We start from the raw sequence: 19,951 nt of genomic DNA, 5'->3' as shown, positions 1-19,951 counted from the left end.
TATAGTCGGAATGCCCTCCCCAAAAGTAGCAACGCCTCGAGGAGTCCAAAACTACGCATTTAACCAGAGCGAATTAGAAAGCCATACACCCAAAAGAGGACACAGAATGAAGTGGAGAGTTGAGAAGCTTACACGGAAGTTTGGACCAGCTTCCTCATAGTAAAGCCGTGAGAGTTTGCAGAGGTTGCCTGCAAGTCGAGCATTCTCCATGCCTGCACCCATAAGACCCAAGGATATTATAGCCACTGCCACGACCGACAGACATTGTCTTCAAAAAATGATATAATTTTAGGTATGCAGACATTGTACCAAAAACGCATACCTGTACAGCTTCCGCATCCGTATCGCTTCCGAATCTCCTTTGCGCTCACGCCCTTCACCTGTGAAGACTATCTAATCAGAAACAGGTGGACAAGAAATAGTTTACAAGTGAATATAGAAGAAATGGGTTAGAGTGGCTTATTCTGGACTCCAGCGTATGCAAGGCCTCGGCGGACTACTGCTCCAATTCGACCGTTTGAATCTGCTCCAATGGCACAATCTCATGGAAGTGGCAATGCCTGTAGAGACCAAGGGGAGTATTAGAAAATATAAAGAAGTTACAGCCACAAAAAACGCCAATAAAGCAAGAGAAGCGCTTATAAAAAGTTCCAACAGATTTAACCAATGGTGGCTTACCCCATGGCAGTCATCCTGATACGGCAGTTGACAATCCGAACCCATTAGAATGTTCCTGCAATGACAAGGCAGAAATAGCATTAGCAGAATTTATTAATTCGTGAAAATCCAAAACCAATTTCGCAGGACAGAATCTTATGCCTCAATAACAAAGGTACGAACATCGAGTGCGGTTTTGAAAGGTCCTTACCTCGAAGTACAGGTCCGAAGGGAGAAGGAAAAGGGATACCAACCTTGCTGCATCACAATTGCTATCATCGTTCATGTTCTTGAAGGGGCTGTCAACGGTTCAGGTCTACCCGGTTGGCCCGAATCGACCCAACCATTTATAAAGGATCCGGCTCCACGATTATGTTGAAATAAATAATTGGGTCGGTTCCGGTACTCGCCCTTCCCGAATCGATTCATGCCCAAAACCGACTATTTTGTTAACCATATATATTATTTCATTCATTTTCTTACGGTTTCGCTCTTATCATAGGTTTAAATGTCGAGTCTGATACATAGATAGTTAAAGAAAGGTGCCTGACGTTTTAACATATAAGTAACTTAGTATTTTTTATCAATTTTATTAATAATATATGATTAAAGTTTAAATTTTAGTTTGCGATTTAAATAAGAAAAGTGGTGTTTTTTAACTTAAATGGTTCGGTTTTAAACCTATGTTTTTGTTTCAACCTAAATTTTAAGTTAAAATGGAGGTTTTGGGTCTAAGGTTTTGTCCCAAAAAATGATCTACTCGGGAGTGCTTCTACGTAGACCGGACCCGGATCCCACCCGTTGACAGCCCTATCTTGAATTGCGGCCAATTTCCGGTCGAACCACCATTCAAAGCATGACGAGAAATAATCAGTCACTTATCCGAAGGAATTAAAAGAAAATGGAAGTCCTTTAAGCAAGGGATGTGTCAGATATACTTACATTATTAACGGAAAGCGGAAACAATAGTATGGCGCGATATAGTCGGAATGCCCTCCCCAAAAGTAGAAACGCCTCGAGGAGTCCAAAAGTACGCATTTAACCAGAGCGAATTAGAAAGCCATACCCCCAAAAGAGGACACAGAATGAAGTGGAGAGTTGAGAAGCTTACACGGAAGATTGGACCGGCTTCCTCATAGTAAAGCCGTGAGAGCTTGCAGAGCTTGCCTGCAAGTCGAGCATTCTCCTTGCCTGGACCCATAAGACCCAAGGATATTATCGCCACTGCCACGACCGACAGAACTTCTCTTCCAAAAATGATATAATTTAGGTTTGCAGACAATGTACAAAAAACACATACCTGAACAGGTTCCGCATCCGTATCGCTTCCGAGTCTCCTTTGCGCTCACGCCCTTCACCTGTCAAGAATATCTCACCAGGAACAGGTGGACGAGAAATAGTTTACAAGTGAATATAGAAGAAATGGGTTAGAGTGGTTTATTCTGGACTCCAGCGTATGCAAGGCCTCGGCGGACTACTTCTCCAATTCTACCGTTTGAATCTGCTCCAATGACGCAATCTCATGAAAGTGGCAATGCCTGTAGAAGCCAAGGGGAGTATTAGAAAATATAAAGAAGTTACAGCCATAAAAAACGACAATAAAGCAAGAGAAGCACTTATAAAATGTTCCAACAGATTTAACCAATGGTGGCTTACCCCATGGCAGTCATCCTGATACGGCAGTTGACAATCCGAACCCATTAGAATGTTCCTGCAATGACAAGGCACAAATAGCATTAGCAGAATTTATTAATTCGTGAAAATCCAAAACCAACTTCGCAAGACAAAATCTTATGCCTCAATAACAAAGGTACGAACATCGAGTGCGGTTTTGAAAGGTCCTTACCTCAAATTACAGGTCCGAAGGGAGAAGGAAAAGGGATACCAACCTTGCTAGAGCACAATCGCTATCATCGTTCATGTTCTTGAAGGGGCTGTCAACGGTTCAGATCTACCCGGTTGGCCCGAATCGGCCCAACCATTTATAAAGGATCCGTCTCCACGATTATGTTGAAAAAAATAATTGGGTCGGTTCCAGAACTCGCCCCTCCCGAATCGATTCATGCCCAAAACCGACTATTTTGTTAACCATATATATTATTTCAATCGTTTTCTTACGGTTTCGCTCTTATATAGGTTTAAATGTCGAGTCTGATACATAGATAGTTAAATAAGAAAAGTGGTGTTTTTTAACTTAAATGGTTCGGTTTTAAACCTATGTTTTTGTTTCAACCTAAATTTTAAGTTAAAATGGACGGTTTTGGGTCTAAGGTTTTGTCCCAATAAATGATCAACTCGGGAGTGCTTCTACCTAGACCGGACCCGGATCCCACCCGTTGACAGCCCTATCTTGAATTGCGGCCAATTTCCGGTCGAGCCACCATTCAAAGCATGACGAGAAATAATCAGTCACTTGTCCGAAGGAATTAAAAGAAAATGGAAGTCTTTTAAGCAAAGGATGTGTCAGATATACTTACATTATTAACGGAAAGCGGAAACAATAGTATGGCGCGATATAGTCGGAATAACCTCCCCAAAAGTAGCAACGCCTCGAGGAGTCCAAAACTACGCATTTAACCAGAGCGAATTAGAAAGCCATACACCCAAAAGAGGACACAGAATGAAGTGGAGAGTTGAGAAGCTTACACGGAAGATTGGACCAGCTTCCTCATAGTAAAGTCGTGAGAGCTTGCAGAGCTTGCCTGCAAGTCGATCATTCTCCATGCCTGCACCCATAAGACCCAAGGATATTATAGCCACTGCCACGACCGACAAACCTTGTCTTCCAAAAATGATATAATTTTAGGTATGCAGACATTGTACAAAAAACGCATACGTGTACAGCTTCCGCATCCGTATCGCTTCCGAATCTCCTTTGCGCTCACGCCCTTCACCTGTGAAGAATATCTAATCAGAAACAGGTGGACAAGAAATAGTTTCCAAGTGAATATAGAAGAAATGGGTTAGAGTGGTTTATTCTGGACTCCAGCGTATGCAAGGCCTCGGCGGACTACTTCTCCAATTCGACCGTTTGAATCTGCTCCAATGACGCAATCTCATGGAAGTGGCAATGCCTGTAGAAGCCAAGGGGAGTATTAGAAAATATAAAGAAGTTACAGCCACAAAAAACGGCAATAAAGCAAGAGAAGCGCTTATAAAAAGTTCCAACAGATTTAACCCATGGTGGCTTACCCCATGGCAGTCATCCTGATACGGCAGTTGACAATCCGAACCCATTAGAATGTTCCTGCAATGACAAGGCACAAATAGCATTAGCAGAATTTATTAATTCGTGAAAATCCAAAACCAACTTCGCAAGACAAAATCTTATGCCTCAATAACAAAGGTACGAACATCGAGTGCGGTTTTGAAAGGTCCTTACCTCAAATTACAGGTCCGAAGGGAGAAGGAAAAGGGATACCAACCTTGCTAGAGCACAATCGCTATCATCGTTCATGTTCTTGAAGGGGCTGTCAACGGTTCAGATCTACCCGGTTGGCCCGAATCGACCCAACCATTTATAAAGGATCCGGCTCCACGATTATGTTGAAATAAATAATTGGGTCGGTTCCAGAACTCGCCCCTCCCGAATCGATTCATGCCCAAAACCGACTATTTTGTTAACCATATATATTATTTCATTCGTTTTCTTACGGTTTCGCTCTTATATAGGTTTAAATGTCAAGTCTGATACATAGATAGATAAATAAAGGTGCCTGACGTTTTAACATATAAGTAACTTAGTATTTTTCTATCAATTTTATTAATCATATATGATTAAAATTTTAATTTTAGTTTGCGATTTAAATAAGAAAAGTGGTGTCTTTTAGCTTAAATGGTTCGGTTTTAAACCTATGTTTTTGTTTCAACTTAAATTTTAAGTTAAAATGGACGGTTTTGGGTCTAAGGTTTTGTCCCAAGAAATGATCAACTCGGGAGTGCTTCCACCTAGACCGGACCCGGATCCCACCCGTTGACAGCCTTATCTTGAATTGCGGCCAATTTCCGGTCGAGCCACCATTCAAAGCATGACGAGAAATAATCGGTCACTTATCCGAAGGAATTAAAAGAAAATGGAAGTCCTTTACGCAAAGGATGTGTCAGATATACTTACATTATTAACGGTAAGCGGAAACAATAGTATGGCGAGATATAGTCGGAATGCCCTCCCCAAAAGTAGCAACGCCTCGAGGAGTCCATAACTACTTATTTATCCAGAACGAATTAGAAAGCCATACACCCAAAAGAGGACACAAAATGAAGTGGAGAGTTGAGAAGCTTACACGGAAGATTGGACCAGCTTCCTCATAGTAAAGCCGTGAGAGCTTGCAGAGTTTGCCTGCAAGTCGAGCATTCTCCATGCCTGCACCCATAAGACCCAAGGATATTATAGCCACTGCGACGACCGACAGACCTTGTCTTCCACAAATGATATAATTTTAGGAATGCAGACATTGTACAAAAAACGCATACCTGTACAGGTTCCGCATCCGTATCGCTTCCGAATCTCCTTTGTGCTCACGCCATTCACCTGTGAAGAATATCTAATCAGAAACAGGTGGACAAGAAATAGTTTACAAGTGAATATAGAAGAAATGGGTTAGAGTGGCTTATTCTGGACTCCAGCGTATGCAAGGCCTCGGCGGACTACTTCTCCAATTCGACCGTTTGAATCTGCTCCAATGACGCAATCTCATGGAAGTGGCAATGCCTGTAGAAGCCAAGGGGAGTATTAGAAAATATAAAGAAGTTACAGCCACAAAAAACGGCAATAAAGCAAGAGAAGCGCTTATAAAAAGTTCCAACAGATTTAACCAATGGTGGCTTACCCCATGGCAGTCATCCTGATACGGCAGTTGACAATCCGAACCCATTAGAATGTTCCTGCAATGACAAGGCAGAAATAGCATTAGCAGAATTTATTAATTCGTGAAAATCCAAAACCAACTTCGCAAGACAAAATCTTATGCCTCAATAACAAAAGTAACGAACATCGAGTGCTGTTTTGAAAGGTCCTTACCTCGAAGTACAGGTCTGAAGGGAGAAGGAAAAGGGATACCAACCTTGTTGCAGCACAATTGCTATCATCGTTCATGTTCTTGAAGGGGTTGTCAACGGTTCAGGTCTACTCGGCTGGCCCGAATCGACCCAACCATTTATAAAGGATCTGGCTCCATCATTACGTTGAAATAAATAATTGGGTCGGTTCCGGTACTCGCCCCTCCCGAATCGATTCCTGCCCAAAACCGATTATTTTGTTAGCCATATATATAAATTCCTTCGTTTTCTTATAGTTTCTCTATTATCATAGGTTTAAAGTGTCGAATCTGATAGATAGATAAATAAAGGTGTCTAATGTTTTAACATATATGTAACTTAGTATTTTTATATCAATTGTATTAACGATATATGATTAAAGTTTAAATTTTAGTTTGCGATTTAAATAATAAAAGTGGATTTTTTAGCTGAAATGGTCTGGTTTTAAACCTATGTTATTCTTTCAACCAAAATTTTAAGTTAAAATGGACGGTTTTGGGTCTAAGGTTTTGGCCCAATTAATGATCTATTCGGGAATGCTTCTACCTAGACTGGACCCGGATCCCACCCGTTGACAGCCCTATCTTGAATTGCGGCCAATTTCCGGTCGAGCCACCATTCAAAGCATGACGAGAAATAATCAGTCACTTATCCGAAGGAATTAAAAGAAAATGGAAGTCCTTTAAGCAAAGGATGTGTCAGATTAACTTACATTATTAACGGAAAGCGGAAACAATAGTATGGCGCGATATAGTCGGAATGCCCTCCCCAAAAGTAGCAACGCCTGGAGGAGTCCAAAACTATGCATTTAACCAGAGCGAATTAGAAAGCCATACACCCAGAAGAGGACACAGAATGAGGTGGAGAGTTGTGAAGCTTACACCGAAGATCGGACCAGCTTCCTCATAGGAAAGCCGTGAGAGCTTGCACAACATGCCTGCAAATCGAGCATTCCTCATGCCTGCCCATAGGAACCAAGGAATTTATGGCCACCTCCGCAACCGGCAAAATTATATTCCAAAAGTGTTTAAATCTAGGAATGCAGACATTCTACAACAAACACATACCTGTGCCGCTTCCGAATCCGTATCACTTCCGAGTCTCCTTTTCGTCCCCACGCCATTCACCTGTCAAGAATATCAAATCAGAAATCGGTGTTGAAGAAAAGGTTTAAGAGTGTATATAGAAGAAATGGGTTGGTGTTGCTCATTCTGGACTCCAGCGTATGCGAGGCCTTGGCTGGTTGCTGAAACAATTCGAACGGTTGAATCAACTTCGCGGACGCAATTATCTGAAAGCGACAATGCCGGAATATGCCAGTCAAGAGGAGTATTAAAAAATTAAGAAAAGTTACATGCACAACGACAGGAATAGAGCAATTAGCAACCCACACACCCACAAGAAAGCGACAGTGCCGGAATATGCCAGTCAAGAGGAGTATTAAAAAATTAAGAAAAGTTACATGCACAACGACAGGAATAGAGTAATTAGCAACCCACACACCCACAAGAAACATCCAATCACTCATCTTACGGATTTAAAAGATAAAAGAAGTCAACTAAGCAAGGGATGTGTCGTATATTTACATTGATATCGAAAACTGGAATCAATGGTAAGGGACAGGAGTTGGCAAGCCTATCCCCAAAATTTGCAATGCATCGAGCAATCTAAAACTACAAATATAACCCAAGCAAATTAGGAACCAATACAACCGCAAGAGAACACCGAATGAACCGGAGATTTGAGAAATTTACATCGAAGAGTTGATCGGCTTCCTTATAGTATTGCCGCGAGAGGTTGTGCATCTTGCCCGCAAGTCGAGCATTCTTCGTGCCTGCACCCATAAGAGCCAAGGATATTATTGTCACGTCCACAACCGGCAAACCTTTTCTTCTAAAAATTTTAAAATTTAGGGATGCGCACATTCGACAACAATCACATACCTATGCCGCTTCCGAATCCGTCTCACTTTCGATTCTCCTTTCCGCGCCCACGCCATTCACCTGTCAAGAATTTCTAGTCGGAAACAGGTGGAGAAGAAAAAAGTCTAAGCGAGAATAAAGAAGAAATGGGTTAAAATGGCTCATTCTGGACTCCAGCGTATGCGAAGCTTTGGCTGATCACTGCTACAATTCGAACGCTTGAATCAGCTCTGCGGATGCAATCTCCTGAAAGTGGCAATGCATGAAGGTGTCAATCATGAGGGTTATTAACAAACGAAGAGATGTTACACGCAGAACAACAGCAATTGAGCAGTTAGTAACCCACACACCCACAACAAAATCCAGTCATTTATCCCACGGAATTAAAATAAAACGGAACTGAATTATGCACGGGATGTTTCCTATACTTTCATTGATATAGAAAACCGGGAACAATGGTAAGGCGCAGGAGCCGGAAAGCCGATCGCCAAAAGTAGCAAAGCCTCGAGCAATCTAAAACTACACATATAACCAAAGCAAAATAGTAACCCATACACCCAAACGAGAACACCGAATGAAGTTGAGAAATGAGAAGTTTACACCGAAGAGTTGGTCGGCTTCCTTATAGTATTGTCGCGAGAGGTTGCGCATCTTGCCCGCAAGTCGAGCATTCTTCGTGCCTGCACCCATAAGAACCAAGGATATTATGGTCACCTTCACAACTGGCAAACCATATATTCCAAAAATGTTAAAATTTAGGGATGTAGACATTGTACAACAAACACATACCGGTGTCGCTTCCGATTCCGTATCACTTCTGAGCCTTCTTTCCACACCCACGCCATTCACCTGCCAACAATGTCTAATTAGAAATAGGTGGAGAAGGAAAGGTTTAAGAGTGTATACAGAAGAAATGGTTTAGAGTGACTCATTCCGGACTCCAGCGTATGCGAGGCCATGGCTTTTCACTACTTCAATTCGAACGCTTGAATCGGCTCCGCAGATGCAAGCTCCTGAAAGTGGCAATGCATGAAGGTGAGATGAGAATTATTAATAAATTCAGAAAAATTACAAGCAGAACAATGGCAATAGAAAATTTATTAACCGACACACCCACAAGAAACATCCATTCAGTTATCCTACGGAATTAAAAGAAAACGGAACTGAATTAGACACGGGATGTTTCCTATACTTACATTGATATCGAAAACCGCGAACAATGGTAAGGCACAGGAGTCAGTGAGCCGATCGCCAAAAGTAGCAATGCCTCGAGAAATCAAAAACTACGTATATAACCAAAGCAATTTAGTAACCCATACATCCAAACGAGAACAACAAATGAATCTGAGAATTAAGAAGCTTACACCGAAGAGTCGATCGGCTTCCTTACAGTTTTTCCGCGAGAGGTTGTGTATCCTGCCCGCAAGTTGAGCATTCTTCGTGCCTGCACCCATAAGACCCAAGGATATTATGGCCACTGCCACGATCGACAGACCTTGTCTTCCAAAAATGATATAATTTAGGTATGCAGACATTGTACAAAAAACGCATACCTGTGCAGCTTCCACATCCATATCGCTTCCGAGTCTCCTTTGCGCTCACGCCCTTCACCTGTCAAGAATATCTAATCAGAAACAGATGGACGAGAAATAGTTTAGAAGTGAATATAGATGAAATGGGTTAGAGTGGCTTATTCTGGACTCCAGCGTATGCAAGACCTCGGCAGACTACTGCTCCAATTCGAGCGCTTGAATCAGCTCCAATGACGCAAGCTCATGGAAGTGGAAATGCCTGTAGAAGCCAAGGGGAGTATTAGAAAATTAAAAGAAGTTACAACCACAAAAAACGGCAATAAAGCAAGAGAAGCCCTTATAAAAAGTTCCAACAAATATAACCAATGATGGCTTACACTATCGCAGTCATTTTGATACGGCAATTGACAATGCGAACCCATTAGAATGTTCCTGCAATGACAAGGCAGAAATTGCATTAGCAGAATTTATTAATTCGTGCGAATCCAAAACCAACTTCGCAGGACAAAATCTTATGCCTCAATAACAAAGGTACGAACATCGAGTGCGGTTTTGAAAGGTCCTTACCTCGAAATACAGGTCCGAAGGGAGAAGGAAAAGGGATACCAACCTTGCTGCAGCACAATCGCTATCATCATTCATGTTCTTGAAGGGGCTGTCAACGGTTCAGGTCCACCCGTCTGGCCCGAATCGACCCAACCATTTATAAAGGATCCGGCTCCAATATTATGTTGAAATAAATAATTGGGTCGGTTCCGGTTCTCACCCCTCCCAAATCGATTCATGCCCAAAACCGATTATTTTGTTAGCCACATATATTATTTCCTTCGTTTTCTTATAGTTTCTCTCTTATCATTGGTTTAAAGTGTTGAATCTGATAGATAGATAAATAAAGGTGTTTAACGTTTTAACATATAAATAACTTAGTATTTTTCTATCAATTTTATTAATGATATATGATTAAATTTTAAATTTTAGTTTGCGATTTAAATAAGAAAAGTGGTTTTTTTGAGCTTAAATGGTTTGGTTTTAAACCTATGTTATTGTTTCAACCTAAATTTTAAGTTAAAATGGACGGTTTTGGGTCTAAGGTTTTGTCCCAATTAATGATCTACTCGGGAGTGCTTCTACCTAGACCGGACCAGGATCCCACCCGTTGACAGCCCTATCTTGAATGGCGGCCAATTTCCGGTCAAGCCACCACTCAAAGCTTGATGAGAAATAGTCAGTCACTTATCCGAAGGAATTAAAAGAAAATGAAAGTCCTTTGAGCAAGGGATGTGTCAGATATACTTACATTATTAACGGAAATCGGAAACAATAGTATGGCGCAATTAGTCGGAATGCCCTCCCCAAAAATAGCAATGCCTCAAGCAATCCAAAACTACACATTTAACCAGAGCGAACTAGTAAGCCATACACCCAAAAGAGGACACAGAATGAAGTGGAGAGTTGAGGAGCTTACACTGAAGATTGGATCAGCTTCCTCGTAGTAAAGCCGTGAGAGCTTGCACAGCTTGCCTACAAATCGAGCATTCCTCGTGCTTGCCCATAGGAACCAAGGATATTATGGCCACCTCCACAACCGGCAAACTTATATTCCAAAAGTGTTAAAATCTAGGAATGTAGACATTCTAAAACAAACACATACCTGTGCCACTTCCGAATCCGTATCACTTCCGAGTCTCCTTTCCGCACCCACGCCATTCACCTGTCAAGAATATCTAATTAGAAATAGGTGGAGAAGAAAAGGTTTAAGAGTGCATATAGAAGAAATGGGGTGGAGTGGCTCATTTTGGACACCAGCGTATGCGAGGCCATGGCTGGTTTCTACAATAATTCGAACGGTTGAATCAACTCCGCGGACAGAATTTCTTGAAAGCAACAATGCCGGAATATGCCAATCAAGAGAAGTATTAAAAAAATTAAGAAACATTACATGCGTAATGACAAGAATAAAGCAATTAGTAACCCACACACCCACAAGAAACATCTATTCACTTATTTTACGGATTTAAAAGATAAAAGAAGTCAATTAAGCTAGGGATGTGTTGAATATTTACATTGATATCGAAAACCGGAATCAATGATAAGGCGTAGGAGTCAGCAAGCCCATCCCCAAAATTTGCAACACCTCGAGAAATCTTAAACTGTAAATATAACCCAAGTAAATTAGGAACCAATACATCCGCAAGAGAAGACCAAATGAACCGAATGTTTGGGAAATTTACATGGAAGAGTTGATCAGCTTCCTTATAATATTGCCACGAGAGGTTGCGCATCTTGCCCACAAGTCAAGCATTCTTCGTGCCTGCACCCATAACAACCAAGGATATTATTGTCACATCGACAACCGACAAACCTTTTCTTCTAAAAATAAGAGAGAAAGAGAAGGTTGATATGTAGTTTGTTTCTACTTAGGCTGTTGTGCATTTAATGAAGTTTGTTTCAACAAGAGAATATGTGACCATGATCCATTTTTTCCATTCTCGGTACAACCACTAAAGTTCAGAGGAACTAGATTTGTAGGTAAATTTCGTAGGTGCATTTCTTAACTTCTGAAATATAACCAGAACTCAATTTTTGAGTGCATATGATATTTTGTTGGTGGAAAGAACACCATAGATAAGGCTATATTACATATCAATGGCATAACAACCATATAGTAAGATGAGACCAATATATGTAGAAACAAAAACATGCATGCTTTTGTGCAATTTGACTAGCAAATCACTAAGCACATGAGGAGAACAAATTCAATTCAGTAACTTACTGTCTACTTCATGAGAAATTAGAAACGAATACAAGGATAATATTGATTCGAGATGATAATAATAAAATTGTAGATGCATAACAATTGCTTAAAAGAAAATTCCAACCTCTCCCTTATAATGCTTAAAAGAAAGATCATTCATAAAGCACAAAAGTTACTCATCAGAGAGAGAGAGACATAAGATAAATTTCAACCTCTCTCTCTCTGCATAACAATTGTAGACCATCATTTTTTAAATATTGAATCCATAATGTAGATCAGAAAATAATAAAATCAATTCCCTAATTGTACAGGACCTACAGGTTTCCTACCTTTTCCTTCAAACAAAACACAGCCTTAGTTTTTCCAAACTTTCTAAACTTTTGCCTTCTTCACCTATGACCCTAAATCAGGTATACTTCACCAAGATTACCCAGTGATCCTACATCAATTTGGTATAGAGCATTTTTTTTTGCTAAAACTCCCATGTCAGTCCAACATTTCTTTACTGCTTGGGGTTGGGGGTCAGTATGGTATTCTTGATTGTTGAATAAAATGAGCATAATATGTAAAGGGTTTCCTTTGTCAAAGCAATAAAATACCCACATAACAGATTGAGAAAGTAATAACACTTATTCCCTAACCAATGCAGCCTTCACCTTCCTATCTAACTTGGAATTTGGAACCAACCTAGTTACCCATATTATTAAGCTGACCCAGGCAGACAGCTTTCATCAAATACCAAATACTTAACAAAGTTCCCATCTTCTATCTTAATAAGCAAGGTTTTGTTGGGTAATTAGATTTAGTAAACAAATTAATAACATCAAAAAGTTTCAATACATAACTATGCACACCAACCAGTTAGTTGTTGGAATCTAATGGAGAAAGGCCCAATTAAATAATTCTTAACATTCTGTTCATCTACTCCTGCTCTCTACAAGTAAAATAAAGGTCAAGAAGAATCCCAACGACAAAAAAACGTAGATAACAAGGTTGATATATATTAAATATTTTTGGGTCCAACATGGAGCCTTTTTTAACTTCTCTATTTATCTACCTTTTCTTGACTTGATCAATTCAGACATTACCATAATCCAGCCAGCAGCAGAAAAACCCACAGATGCCACTAACCTAAGAGGTGTTTGGCAAGTCTTTTTAGGAATATTTTCCAAAAGCTCAAGATCTCAACAGACTGGTGAGCTTTCACAGGTAGATCCTCAAAGACCAAAGAGACTGTTTGGTTGCAAAATTTTAAAGATCTTTTCAAAAGCTAGAAAGACCAAAAGACTATTTGGCAAGCATACTTGTCAATCCCTCTTACATACATGTTAAATGTCATGTATCGGACCCAATAACACATTCAAACATGAAAAATATTATTTGTGGGTCCCACTTATGCATTTACCTATGCAAAATATTAAAATGGGCCCTACTCACACATTTACCTATACAAAAAACTCAATTGGACATTAAAGGGGTAACTGGGTATGAGGAAAAGTGTGTAAGATACAAGTTCCAAGAACAAATCATATTTAAATCATCAGTGTGACAACAGCTGTAGGGGTTCATCTTTCTGGCAAGATTTAGTTGTAAACCAAGGCACGCCACCCTTCCTAAATATCAAATCCACAGTCAAAAGGCGGAGCTCCTGTACATATTAATTATTGACTCAGTTGAAGGGTCCTCTTTGGGAATTTCCCACAAGAAGAAGAAGAGTGTCCATAGACTCAGAGGTCGCAGCAAAATCTACCACCTCCATTTTTAAACATCACAGGACTAAAGACATTCAGGTGCACACACAATTCAGCTTTTAGACTTCTTTTTGTTCTCAGATTTGACATGGTAATGAGCCTAGTTTGAGTTGTGTTTGGGTGATTGGAAATCAATCCTTTTGACACGGTATTGGACCTAGAAAGATTGAGTAAATCTGAAATTGTTGGAAGACCAATTTGTTTGGCATCTAATGAAAGCAGTTTGAAATCAGATCTGTTATCAGATCTCTGTATGATAAAACTTGGACCACAAAACAAATTAAATCCCACCCAAAACTGTTATTAGATCTGTTATCGGATCTCTGAATGACAAATGTTGGACACCAAAACAAATTAAATCCCACCCAAGAAACTAAAAAGACAGATGCACCCATGCATGAAAACCTTTTTAAAAGGTTCACTTGGTAAGAATACATTAGTGCTTGCATGGGTTAAACCAGGATAGATTTCTTACCCTTAAAGATAGCAAAGCTTTACAGGGAGAATTTCAGATGCACTAGTCAGTACCGTCAACAGGAATGTTCATCCAATTAAAAATTCGAAAAACACACAAATGAGGTATGAATGAAATGGAAAAACAGGATATATTGGGTGGAAGTAATAACAAATGATTTAAGTTTTATTTGGTTTGATGAAAAATAAGAGAGACAGAAAGTTGATATGTAGTTTGCTTCAACTTAGGCTGTTGTGCACTTCATGAAGTTTGTTTGAACAAGAGAATATGTGTGACCATGAACCATTTTTTCCATTCTCTGTACAACTACTAAATTTCAGAGGCACTAGATTTGTAGGTAAATTTCGTAGGTGTATTTCTTAACTGCTGAAATATAACCAGAACTCAATTTTTAAGTGCATATGATATTTTGTTGGTGGAAATAACACCATAGATAAGGCTATATTACATATCAATGGCATAACAACCATATAGTAAGATGAGACCAATATATGTAGAAACAAAAACACCATAGATAAGGCTATATTACACATCAATGGCATAACAACCATATAGTAAGATGAAACCAATACATGTAGACACAAAAACATGCATGGTATTGTGCAAATTGACTAGCAAATCACTAAACACAAGAGGAGAACAAATTCAATTCAGTAACTTCTATCTACTTCATGAGAAATCTGAAACCAATACAAGGATATTATCGATTCGAGATGATAATAATAAAATTGAAGATGCATAACAATTGCTTAAAAGAAAATTCCAACCTCTCCCTTATAAAGCTTAAAAGAAACATCACTCATAAAGCACAAAAGTTACTCATCAGATAGAGAGAGAGAGAGAGAGAGAGAAGATAAATTCCAACCTCTCTCTCTCTCTGTTGTTAAATATTGAATCCATAATGTAGATCAGAAAATAATAAAATCAATTCCCTAATTGTACAGGTTTGGTTTGTACATGTCCTACAGGTTTCCTACGTTTCCCTTCCTCTCCCTACTTTTCCTTCAAACCAAACACAGCCTTAGTTTTTTCAAACTTTCTAAACTTTTGCCTTCTTCACCTTTGACCCTAAACCAGGTATAATTTACTTAGATTACCCAGTGATCCTACATCAATTTGGTATAGAGCATTTTTTTGTTAAAACTCCCATGTCAGTCCAACATTTCTTTACTGCTTGGGGTTGGGGGTCAGCATAGTATTCTTGATTGTTGAATAAAATGAGCACAATATGTAAAGGGTTTCCTTTGCCAAAGCAATAAAATATCCACATAACAGATTGAGAAGGTAAATTATACTTATCTCCTAACCAATGCAGCTTTCATCTTCCTATCGAACTTGGAAGTTGGGACCAACCTAGCCCTATATATTATTAAGCTAACTCAGGCAAAACAGCCTTCATCAAATACCAAATACTTAACAAAGTTCCCATCTTCTACCCTAATAAGCAATTTTTTTTTTGGTAATTAGATCCGGTAAGAATTTTTTTTTTTTTTGATAAATGGATTCAGTAAGCAAATTAATAACATCAAAGAGTTGCAATACATAACTATGCACACAAACATGTTAGTTGCTGGAATCTAATGGAGAAAGGCCCAATTAAATCATTCCTAACATTCCATTCATCTACTTCCTTCTCTCTATAAGTAAAAGAAAGGTCAAGAAGAATCCCAACAACAACAAAATGTAGATAACAAGGTCGATGTATATTAAATACTTTTGGGTCCAATATACTTGTTGTGCAAGATGGAATTAAGAATTCAGGCCCGGTTAATATTCCATTCTATTTTGCTGTCCGAATGGTTCATAAATTCTAACAACCAACCAGCATGGTGGGCTAATAGTTGGTTGGGTTTTAAGTTTTTTACCTTTGGCTTCTCAGAAAGGGCAATCTCATCAACAGTTTAATTGCATTATTCGGTTAAAGAAAAGAATATTTTTCTTTAACAAACAACTTGCACCAAGAAATAAATCTGGAATGATAAAAACTTTAGCAGCACTTGGTTCTCTAGAAAATAGCACAAGTACGAAGTTCTAGGTTCTGAAAACACCCCAATATGCTAAAGACACAAACTTGTACAGGTATGCTTATTCCATAAACAAGTTTCTTCCTTTTTTTAATAAAAAAATTATTTTCTTAATCAATAACAGGAATTTCATTAGATATAAATATAAGTGATGTACAGAAATAGGATGACTATGTCTCCCCAATATTTAGAACTTTACAAAAAAAAGAGGCAAAAAGAAACAAATATAACAGCAAAGTCTCCCATTTGTTATCAAAGTCAACCCTTGTTTGGTGTAAATCTATGATGCTGGAATGGTATGATACCTACTTAGAGATTTCTAGACTACTTAGAGATTGTTATCAAAGTCTCCCATTTGTCACAAAACACTAATTTGAATGTTTAGGCATTTCATTTGTCACAAAACACTAATTTGAATGGTTAGATATTTCATTATTCAGAGGTATCTGTGTGCATGTGTATGTGTGTGTGTCTGAGAGAGAGAGAGAGAGAGAGAGGGAGAGTATGTGGTGTACTACCATAACATTTAAGAAATAGCAAACTGGATCATTGGCCACCTCTTTTATTCCCCATCCTCCTTTCATTTCCAAGTTTCATAGAAGATCCAGTAGTACCAAGATGGCAAAAGAATTGTATATGGTTTGTCCTATACTTACAGTGTCAGCAAAAAAAAAAACAATCAGAATGGTAAGGCACAAGAGTCAGAAACCCCTTCCTGACATGACAATAAACAAAAGCTCACCGATGGAAGCTCCTTCTCTTCTAAGCTTGCTCATGGTTTCATGTGGAAAGACTGAAATAGACATATATCCAATAAACAAAAGCTCAGCCATGGAAGCCCCCATTGGTTGCATTGAAAGAACCCTAATGGACTGGACCTCTATATTAAAGTACTTTGAAGACCATAAGTACAAAACTTGAGACATCAGTAGGATGGAAAAATATTTTTGCATCTTTCGATAAGCATGAATACTTATTATATAATTGCATATGACTTTCATGGTGTATACTAATCAACCATGTATAGAATGTATATCTGGGGACAAGGGTCGTTTATTGAGTTGCTATATTAAATTACTTAATATGTTTTTTTTTTTTTTTTGACAAGAGGTAACTTTCATTGAGAACCAAAAGGAGGGGGCGTGCATGAGAGAATGTACAAAAACAGAGAGCCCAAAAAGCCAAAAAATTAGTTTCTACTAAGTTATGGTTAACAGAAAATATTATTAATGATAATTATTAATAAATTTTTGATAATTATTTATTCATTGTCATAAATTACTGGTTATTTTGGCAATTTCTAGTAATTTATTTTCAAATAATTTATGATAATTATTTATTAATATTAATAAATATCAAATATTATTAGGATGATACTAATTAATTATTATTAACAATAATTACAGTAAATTATTAATATTTTCAGATATTATTAAATTGACAATATTTTTATAAATTGTAGAATTTTCATAAATAATTAATAACTACTAATTGCTATTAACATTTTCAAAAATAAATAATTAATATTAATATCAATACTGTTATAAAAAATTAAATAATATCAGATATTATCAAAGGATTATTAATATCATTATCAATATTATTATTAAAAATTATTATCATGAATATTTTTTATAATTTTTATTAATTGTTAATAATTGTTGTTAATTAATAATTATTAATTACTATTTCAATAATTATTATAGAAAATAAAAAATATTGTAGTAAATAATTTTGAGTGGATATAAAAAAATTCATAAATCAATTTTCATTTTCTATTAATTATCTGAAATATTAATTTTAATATGAATTATCATTATCGAAAATTATCAGATATATTAATGTAATATTAATTATCATTAACTAATTATCTTGATTCAATTGTTGGTCTTTGAATAATATTAATTATCAGAAATGATTAATTATAATAACCATTTTGGTAATTTTTATATTGATTGACTAATTAAATAATTTGCATAGGTAATTTTCCATAATTTAAAGAAAGTAATATAATGATGGTTTTGTTAATAATATTTTCCTAAAAATTATGGTTAACTGTTCATGTTAATAACATTAGTATTTGCATGAAAAGCTTTTGAAAAGGTTCATCTGGTAAGAATACACTAGTATTTGCATGCGTTAAACCAGGATGGATTTCTTACCCTTGAATATAGCAAAAGCTTTAACAGGGAGAGTTTCAGAATCAGACGCACTAGTCAGTACCATCAACAGGAATGTTCATTCCAATTAAAAATTCAAAAATACACAAACGCGGTATGAATGAAATGGAAAAACAGGATACATTGGGTGGAAGTAATAACAAATGATTTAAGTTGTATTTGGTGTGATGAAAAATAAGAAAGAAACAGAAAGTTGATATGTAGTTTGTTTCAACTTAGGCTGTTGTGCACTTAATGAAGCTTGTTTGAACAAGAGAATATGTGTGACCATGATCCATTTTTTTCCATTTTCTGTACAACTATTAAATTTTAGAGGCACTAGATTTGTAAGTGAATTTCAGAGGTTTATTTCTTAATTGCTGAAATGTAACCAGAACTCAATTTTTAAGTGCATATGATATTTTGTTGGTGGAAAGAACACCATAGATAAGACTATATTACACATCAATGGCATAACAACGACCAATATATGTAGACACAAAAAACAATGGAAATGTGTTATCACTATACAATGAAGCCCTATCCACCCCTGATTTTCCTAAAGAATCAGCCATATTCAGTTCCCTATAAACCCACCTAAAAGAACAAAATGCTCTTGAGTGTCGTTGAGCAGGCGGGCCAAAACCCCAGGACCCCATTCTTGATTAGTAGCCGATCCTATGGCATTTCTTCAATCACCTTCCACATCCTTAAGCGGTTAAGCCCATAAAAAGAGCTTTGATTTTAGCTTCAACCACGTCTGCAATGCCAATAGGTCCACTATAAGCCCACAATACTGCTCCAGCAGAGTTGGTTACGAGAAAACCAATCCCTGCCACCCCCTACCATCTGAAATTATTCTGCAACTTCCAACAAAGTTTAGCAGGAAGTCACAGCTTGGCCTTGGAGATAACTTAGGTGGGAACAAAGGAAAAAACCTACAATAGAGGAGGACCAGAACTTAACCTCTTTAGAAAAAGATCCCACCCTCGTCGAAGGGGAAATATTGGGAGAAGGACCAGAACTTACCTCGTTATTCAGACAGGCGGCGACCGGCCGGCGAACCTCTCTGCTAAGATGGACTTCGGCTCCGATCCTTTGCTTTATTCATGTGGCGTTAGATGCATTGTCGCCTCTGAATCCCCTGCCTGCGACTCAAGTCACCTGCATCTTTTGGCTATGCGTCGCAGTCCCCCTACTTCGACTCTTGTTATCAGAATGGGTTTCTCGGACCCTTCACTCCAGCCAAAGCCCCCTATTTCTACTCTTGCTATCAGAATGGGTTCTCGGACCCTTCACTCCCGGCCAAAGCCTTCGGAAAGGAAATCAAGATCGTATCAAATAGGATCCTCTTAACGGTTAAATTAGATACTCGTCGATCTCAAATCGGATCCTGTAAACGTTAATAAACTAAAAAATGACGTTAATATTATATGCCATCACCAAATACAAAGATGTGGAGTGCAAAACCTATATTGTATTAAACGAAAATGAAATAATAGAAATTATAGGCAAATGAAATCTTTTAGTTTCGCCGAGTTGTAACAGAGACACGAACCATTTAGTTTCGAACCATTTAGTTTCGCCGTGTTGTAACAGAGACACGAACCATTTAGTTTCGCCGTGTTGTAACAGAGAC

The 19,951-nt window shown here is 38.0% G+C and overlaps 2 long non-coding RNA genes across 3 annotated transcripts; both read right to left on the bottom strand.

Annotated features, from left to right (window-relative positions):
- Window positions 1-6,374: 6,374 nt before the first annotated feature.
- Window positions 6,375-6,979, bottom strand: LOC148802867 (uncharacterized). The gene is made up of 3 exons (XR_016080088.1): window positions 6,762-6,979; window positions 6,576-6,655; window positions 6,375-6,494 (listed from the first exon to the last, which is right to left on the bottom strand). It is a non-coding gene; the product is annotated as an uncharacterized LOC148802867 (long non-coding RNA).
- A 2,575-nt stretch (window positions 6,980-9,554) lies between these two features.
- LOC109115260 (uncharacterized) lies at window positions 9,555-19,695 on the bottom strand. 2 transcript variants are annotated; one of them, XR_016081398.1, is made up of 6 exons: window positions 19,342-19,695; window positions 11,380-11,459; window positions 11,212-11,298; window positions 10,614-10,859; window positions 10,446-10,532; window positions 9,718-9,762 (listed from the first exon to the last, which is right to left on the bottom strand). It is a non-coding gene; the product is annotated as an uncharacterized LOC109115260 (long non-coding RNA). The 2 variants fall into 2 exon arrangements; XR_016081397.1 differs by having other exon boundaries at window positions 9,555-10,532.
- Between the last annotated feature and the right edge of the window lie 256 nt (window positions 19,696-19,951).

The sequence above is a fragment of the Nelumbo nucifera genome, chromosome 1 (genome assembly GCF_055504915.1).
Source record: "Nelumbo nucifera cultivar China Antique chromosome 1, China Antique-T2T, whole genome shotgun sequence".
Classification (NCBI taxonomy): domain Eukaryota; kingdom Viridiplantae; phylum Streptophyta; class Magnoliopsida; order Proteales; family Nelumbonaceae; genus Nelumbo; species Nelumbo nucifera.
The sequence above is the reverse complement of the archived record's forward strand: the minus strand, read 5'-3'. Positions and strand labels throughout refer to the sequence as shown.